General features: G+C 36.4%; 1 protein-coding gene across 9 annotated transcripts in view; it reads left to right on the forward strand.

Annotated features, from left to right (window-relative positions):
• PTPRM (protein tyrosine phosphatase receptor type M) overlaps window positions 1–8,219 on the forward strand; it is an 806,292-nt gene that overhangs the window by 426,294 nt on the left and 371,779 nt on the right. The gene's annotated exons all lie outside the window — the stretch shown is intronic.

The following is an 8,219-nucleotide window of genomic DNA, read 5'->3' on the forward strand; positions in this document are numbered from 1 at the left end:
ATAAACATTAAAAAAATAATAAAAGGGGCGCCTGGGTGGCGCAGTCGGTTAAGCGTCCGACTTCAGCCAGGTCACGATCTCGCGGTCTGGGAGTTAGAGCCCCGCGTCAGGCTCTGGGCTGATGGCTCGGAGACTGGAGCCTGTTTCTGATTCTGTGTCTCCCTCTCTCTCTGCCCCTCCCCCGTTCATGCTCTGTCTCTCTCTGTTCCAAAAATAAATAAACGTTGAAAAAAAAAAATTAAAAAAAATAATAATAATAATAAAAAAAAAAGAAAGAAAGAAAACACCCGCCCCTTATGCACCTCCCTTTGTTTATGTCCCTGACAGAGGAATGCCATTTGTTCCAGCCACTAGTTCAATGCCCACATGTCCCTTTAGGGAAGAAAATCTACTTGGGCTTCTACAAGGTTTTTCTACAGTTTCAAAAATATCAAACTGTAGGAGTTATATCACTTTGCTTATAGAGATAATACTTCTTAGCATTAAGAATGTCGGTCTTTTTAGAGAAAGGTACAAATATGTTATAGGCACAGAGTTCTTTTACATCCATTAGTGAAAATTATGTTTACACATGCCATCTCGAAATTCAAGGTTTTGTCATAAACAACAAATTCAATTTAAAATGAAAAAGAAAAAACAAAGGTTTTAGTATCAGTTCTAGTTTTCCTCTTCTTTAACATAGGCAATGTAAGAAGGATGATATTTTATTTTGGTGTAGATTATTTAATTGGATTTTGAGGAGATTCAGTAACTTTTTACCTGTTAGAATATAAGAAATTAATAAGGGACCATGTACATATATATATATATATATGTATATATATATATATATAGTATATATATGTGTATGTATATATAATATATATAATATATATATGCTATTACATGATATTTTTAAAGCTTGATTATGTAAATTCCTGGTGATAGATAAATTATATATGTATATAATTTTTAATTAAGAAAGCCAAAGATTCACTTATTTTAATAATTAAGCTATCTCTTGACTGGAAATTTTATTTTTTATTATTTGTGATTCCAAATATTTTTTGTTTTGTTTTGAAAAATTGACATTCTCCTGAATGAGTGAATTATTTAAAAACATATTTTCTGTCTACATTTTTTTTAGTTGGTTTCTTGAAGAAAGCAAACATTTGTATACACACACACTTAAGGAAAAAAGAGCAAGTGTTACAACATAATTAGAACTGTTAGGATAATTGCCTTTTATGGACACATTATGCTTCAGTTGTTTACTGCTAAATGAAATGTTAAAGTGGGTACTAGACTAAAGAATAATGCACAGACTACATCTAAATACAAAAGACATTGTGTTTTGTTTGAAAATTTGTAGACAGGTCTAAATTAAGAATTAAGAACATATATATTATATTAATACATATTAAGAATATATATATGTATAAGAATATGTATAACAGAACATATGCATTCAGCAAATACACTGAAACAAGTCTATACTTAGTGTCAAAACTTAGTGGTAGAAAACAAAATAACAAATGTGTTACTTTGTTAAGTAACAAAACTTCAATTGAGTATATTTTAAAGATCTGATTGGCATTATTGAATGGCTCCTGAATCAGGCAACATCCGGAGACTCTAGCAGATATAGAGGAGCTCCAAAGGGTTACAGAAAGGGAAAGGTTTTCATAGGCTGAGAGGGAAGAGAAACAGAGACACGTCGTTTTGGGCAAAGTCCCCCTTCTGAGGGGAAAGGTGATTATCAGCTGGTAACCCTTAGTGCTGACCAGGAAACTCCACATTCCCGTGTTAAAGGTCACATTTCTGGGAGAAGCTGAAGTCATAGCCAGGGCAGGTCAGGTATTAAGTTTTTGGTGGGATTTAGCACAAGGGGGGAAGGGGTAGAGTGAAGGAGAGGGAGAGAGAGAATCCCAAGCAGGCTCCACTTGTTGTCAAGTCGAGACCGACGTGGGGCTCGATCTCATGAACTGTAACATCATGACCTGAGCAGAAATCCAGAGTCAGACGCCTAACTGACTCAGCCACCAGGGTGCTGGCCGCTGTCTCCTTTTTAACAACTCTCCCATTATGATCAGACTCTCACCCTGAGAAGTGTGATCAAAACGTAAGACCTTAGCATCACTCTCAGCTACTGCTCTGCAGTATCTGTAACTTTTTGTGAAATGTTGTTGATCCTTTGTGTGGTATTCCTAGGTCATGTCTTTTTTTTTCTTTAATCCCTGTGAGCTTCACAGACCATGACTTCAGGTTCACACTCTCCAGGTCATTCATTCTCTTTGTTCCTTTTCTGATGTTCTTCTCTAAAGAGGAAGATTATTCGCGTGGTGGATTGCATGCTTGGTGGTAAAGACGCCAGTGGAGGAGTCTCCTTTTTAAGCCAAGAGGCATGCTCAGTGATCTTATGGAACTGAGTTTCATACTCCCCGGAAGTGTTGATCCAAGTACGGCAGGTGGTGTTGGCCACAGCACAGACACCTTGCTCAGCTAAAAGGTAATCAAGGGCTTTTCAGTCATCAACAACAATTTTGGCAAGAGTCTAAGAATCTTTGTAGGGCAGCTACTGTCTTACCCGTGGAATTTGCAATATCTTGGAAGTATGGCCCTGCCAAAGAAAGCAAATCCTGAGTCATGTGACCGTGTCCTGTAAATCCAGGGGAGCCAACCAGTGAGATGTCTGATTTTGCTTGTGCAATATTAGGGGCACAGGTGGGTAACCTCAGCATTGCCCAGTGGGGCAACAACTCTCCAGGCATGTATAGGCCCCAGGAGAGTGAAACCCATCAGACAGACAAGCCCTGTGAAGGCACAGACCTCTTCCTATTAAGGTGGCCCTGTGGGTGGATTCATTCTCAGGAATTGTTGCATTTTCCCACTCAAGCCAGGGATCAGTTAGGTTTACTCTGAGCCTGAAATAAAAAGTTGTTTTAAAGTCCAGAGGTTATCCCGATTAGTAATGGCCTGTACTATAAGAATAATGATGTTACATTTGCAAGCCAGTGCCAGAACAAAGGTAGGAAAAGGAAGAAGAAAAGGTTTCATGCTGGAGTGTGGAATGTTAATCCAGTGTCTTAAGAGCAAGCAGTCTATCTTGCTATCAGCTACTTCTCTCCCTTGTCAATTTGATGTGGAAGTGTCTAGCAATTGTGTAAGACCAGATGTCAGGTGGGACCTCTTTTAGCTGTGAGATATACATCCAAGGTTCAAGTCCTTGAAGTTTGGCTGCTATCTGGGTCATGAAGATGACGACCTGTGACGGTCCCTTTTAAGGAGATTTAATTGTAGCCTTTGTTCTTAGTGATTCCAAATCAGACGGGTAGGAGAAAATTGGAAATGTTAGTTGGGAGAGTTGTAGTTGCATACTTGAAGAAACAAGAAGAATTCAGGACTCAGTCCAGTTTACAGGTATATAACAAAACCTCAAAGAGGCAATTAACAGGATCAGACTCTAATGTAGACAAAGGTGCAAACACAATTTTTGTCTCTACACATCATCTCCATTTTTTACTAAAGATAGTCACAGTAAAACTAATTCATTTGTATTAAACTTGGCTGATTATTTACAAAACTGGCAAGAATAGTGATTGACCATATAAACTCTTTTCAAGACTGCCTTGCTGAAGCCTTGTAAACAAATTACCAGACTAGTTTTTTCTAAGCAGTTTTAAAGCTATGTGATCATATCTGAGTCTATGTGCGTCTCGCTCAGCTATGACAATCCAGCTAAAACATTGGTAATATAACTTGTATCTCCAATCGTGTCCTGTTACAAGCAGAACAGATTCTCTCTAAACTTACGCAAATAGCGAAGTGTGTTGCCATCAAAAGAATACGCAAGAGTTTCCAAATTTTGGAGGGATCAGGTAGGGAAAAAAAGTAAATGTTTCATCTTTGTTTACAATGGTATATTTTACCAAATTGCCGTAAGTTATAGATAGCTTAAGAAAAAAGGCCTCCTTAAATCTGGAAAAGCAGACGTCAGAAAACCAGCAGAGTTCAAACAAGAAGTCATAAAAATTGTAATTGTCCTCCTCAGTTTATTCAGTCCCATGTTATTTGTGTTCTGCTTGAGTCCACTTTTTCCACTGGCTCCAGAAATTCTCACCCAGTTCACTTTTATTATCTTAAGGTAACCAGAAACCTGCATTTGTCAAAAGTCTTGTCCATGAATCTCCCTGAAGATGAAGTAATTTTTGCAGACACTTTTGTAAACAATGTTTATCATTAGAGTTCTGATAAGAGTTCATTATAATAGAATTAACAAGGAAATTTGGTTATTTCCATAACATACAGCATTGTAAGATAGTAACTGGAATCTTAACTGATTTAACATTATACCAGGACATATCAGATTTCCAGAAATTTCACATAATTTCTGGAACACTTAGAACACACATCTATACAACATAAAGAAAGCTTAGCATTACTTTTCAACAGTGTCTGTCATGTAATTTAACATACCTAATGCCCCTGATCAGTTTCACATCTCCCTTTATAAAGAGAGAACAAATCCTTTTGAGATATTACAGGGTCCTTTCAGGAAATTTCAACGTTAGTTCAAGGTCAAAAAGACTTCATTTAGAATTTGATTTGGGGGAAGTTTGTCAAAAATATCAAAAGGTGTGGACACTTGATCAGATTGGATCACAAGTCATTGTGAAAAAAATGCTTAGTTTTCCATTTAATCAAAGTGACATTAAGACTTTGCAGCAAATACAGAAAGTGAAATAGTTGTAAAAACCCTTAGCTTTTTTTAACTTTGAAAAGACTGTGTTTTTTCTTTAAAGTAATCAAAGACCTAATAAAGACAAAACATAGAATTTTTGTGTTTCTAGGCAGATAACATTAAAGGTAAGGAAAAACCCTTTCTTACAGTTTCTTATTTTTAAAAAAAATTTTTTTTCAACGTTTTTTAATTTATTTTTGGGACAGAGAGAGACAGAGCATGAACGGGGGAGGGGCAGAGAGAGAGGGAGACACAGAATTGGAAACAGGCTCCAGGCTCCGAGCCATCAGCCCAGAGCCTGACGCGGGGCTCGAACTCACGGACCGCGAGATCGTGACCTGGCTGAAGTCGGACACTTAACCGACTGCGCCACCCAGGCGCCCCAACAGTTTCTTATTAAGAGTAGACCAGTAATCCAATAAAACTTTGTACTTTTAAGAAAGAAAAAAAAATTCTAGTTTTGTACCAGTATACCTTAGATAATAAATCTCATTCTTAAATAAATTCATTTTAATCTTAGCCAGTTTAACCACACATCAGAAATCCTTTTCAATGATTCCTTTTTCACAAACCAAACCTTCTACAAAGGTTTCTTTTTTTACATTCTTTTGTTTTTACATTCTTTTTTTTTTACATTCAGTTTTGTTTTATGCTTTGCCTCAAAATAATCATCCTTGCATTTCATTTCTCCTACCTTTCTTTTTTGTTTTTTACATTCCAATTTTGTTTTATGCTTTCCCTCAAAATCTCCTACCTTTCTTTTTTCATTTTTTTTTTACATTCAGATTTTGTTTTATGCTTTGCCTCAAAATAATCATCCTTGCATTTCATTTCTCCTACCTTTCTTTTTTCCTTTTTTTTTTTTTTTTTACATTCAGATTTTGTTTTATGCTTTCCCTCAAAATAATCATCCTTGCATTTCATTTCTCCTACCTTCTACCAAAAACACTGGGGCACCTGCGTGGCTCAGTTGGTTGAATGTCTGACTTTGGCTCAGGTCGTGATCAAATGGTTTGAGAGTTCGAGCACCACATTGGGTTCTGTGCTGTCAGTGCAGAGTCGGCTTTGGATCCTCTGTCCCCACCTCTCTCTGCCCCTTTCCCATTCACATTTTCTCTCTCTCAAAAACAAATGAACATCAAAAAAAATTTTTTTTAAAGAAGCACACACCTCTTACATATGGAGATGTTTTCCTTATTATTTCTAGTAGCTTTAATCACATATGTTGATTAGAATTCATAGCCCTTAGAAACTAAGAAGTAAACAATTGGGAACTGCCTTTTATAGTACCGCTGTGTGAATTGGCAGACTTATGACCTCTAAAAATGTGTTCATAGAAAATTTCTCAGTGTGGTATAAAACTTGTTTACTGATAGACTTACAAGTCTTTAGTTCCTCTGTAAAAGGAAGCCAGAGATGCATAAATCCGTGTTCAGTAATTAATGTTTCAGTATTTTATCATATTTGGAAATTATCTGATGCTCAGTAAATTTAACGTAACTCATCACTTAGCAAAACTTTTCGGTTCCAGGTTACCAAAAAGATTTGGGAAAACTATTTAAAAAGTTTGCCTAAAAATTTTTATCCTGCTTACATCTATTCAGTGTATTTGTTCTTTTCTCTTTTTTTCTTTGTTCATTTTGTTTGTTCTTAATTATTTTTAGATTACCCACAAAAGCTTCATGAGATGAAATCAGCCAAATAATCCCAAGCTATTATTTTGTTGACCTTTTGTAACAGAGATAGCATGAATTTATTTGATTAGTAAGCCCAGGTAGGGGGAAACTGTAAAGATATACCTGTTTTTACTAAATCAACAAGCCTAATTTAGCTGTAATACTGAATATCCTCCCAATCATCTGAATCTGAGTAGCATTTTGGTTAATGTCTGTTATATTTCTGAGATTGAGAAATGCTTAATTTATCATGTGTTTATTTTTTAAGTAAATTAAATGGTGCTCATAACAAATTAATTTTAGCAATACCATTCAGAGTAGAAAATGCCACGCATTTATAATCTATATAGACATGCATAAACATCGAAATACAGACCTTATAGCTTTTGTTTTAAAATTTTTAGCCATGAGATGGATATGATAATGTAAAATTCACCCATTTATCAAGGAACAGTTAGGTCCATACTGTTTTCCTGGCAGATGGAACAAGTTAAGGTTACCTGCTCAGATGACTAAAGTATTTTCTAGTAATGTGCGTGGAGAAGACACATGATTTTTCATTTGTGTAATTTCAAATAAACTTTCACCCTATAGTTCTATTTTAGATAACAGTTACCTCCCTGAGGTTTGTACTTCTAATATTTTCATCTCAAAGGCACTGGGAAAGAAAGCAAGTTCCCCCAAGAAGAATTTTGGTTTCTTAAGGCCAGTAATTAACAAGGGATTAGAGATAAAGAGGGGAGGTTTTGGGGTTGGTAGAATGAATGTGTGAACTTTGAGTTACCTCTAGAACTGCATCTCTGGTTTTGCCATGATTTGTAAGATAAGGGCAGTTGCTTTTAATTTCTCAAAGCATTAGGATATAGCGTGGGTATCTAAGGACTTACTATATTGGAATGTTTTTCTTTTCCTCAGGTGCATTTAACTTAGCAGAGAAGGCCTTTAGTTGGCCTTTCTTTGGCTTCCATCAGTTTTTTTCAGGACCCCATTGGAAGGTCCTGAGGAGGGTTTGAAGGGGAGACCATACCTCTGATATTTATTAGGACTTGGCAAAGTTTTTATTTGTTTGTTTTTTAAACTTTAGTCTTCCCCCTGGCTGTTTAAGAGACTAACATAGCAGTTTACCAGAAAGTTCCTTAGAATCTCATCATATCTCAGAGGGGCTCAAACATCCTCCTTTGAAGGCAGATATGGGGGTGTCTGTGAGGCCATTACCTTGGCTGACTTCTGTGCACAGTTACATAAAGATTCAACTGAAGATAACTAGAATGAGTGCTCAGATAAAGGCCGGAGGAAGTGGTTGGAACAGCTTCAGTCTTAGAGTCTCTTGTTATGGAGTCCTCTTGTCTTTAATTTGTCATTAGCCCTTTATGACAAATCTTCCAGTGAAGCTATTTTGGAAATTTGAAACCCTTTTAGAAGTTTCTGCATACCGATGAAAACAGGTATCCCATTCTGTTTAATTTGGGAACCCTGACTTTTTAAGCACACTTTTTAAATGATCTCATGTAATTGGAACATTCCTCATAACGGCCGTTGTCATTTCCCTGAGGGTTGGCAGCAGTTTAGTAGAACCCTTAGCCGGAGTTAGCCCATATTTTGTTCTGCCGTGTGTGGGGGCCCGCAACCTGATGGTTCCCAAGCCAGGCTTTCAGGACACTGTAAGATTTTACCATTTTAATAGATATTTATGGCTTCCTGGACTGTAGTTCTTAGACATAAAATAAGCAGATGTGCCAGAAGGTGGTGTGCTTGACTCTTTAGAAATTAAAGATCTATTTTATTTTATTTTATTTTATTTTATTTTATTTTATTTTATTTTA

The sequence above is a fragment of the Herpailurus yagouaroundi genome, unplaced genomic scaffold (genome assembly GCF_014898765.1).
Source record: "Herpailurus yagouaroundi ecotype Mexico unplaced genomic scaffold, PumYag 142, whole genome shotgun sequence".
NCBI classification, from domain to species: Eukaryota; Metazoa; Chordata; class Mammalia; order Carnivora; family Felidae; genus Herpailurus; species Herpailurus yagouaroundi.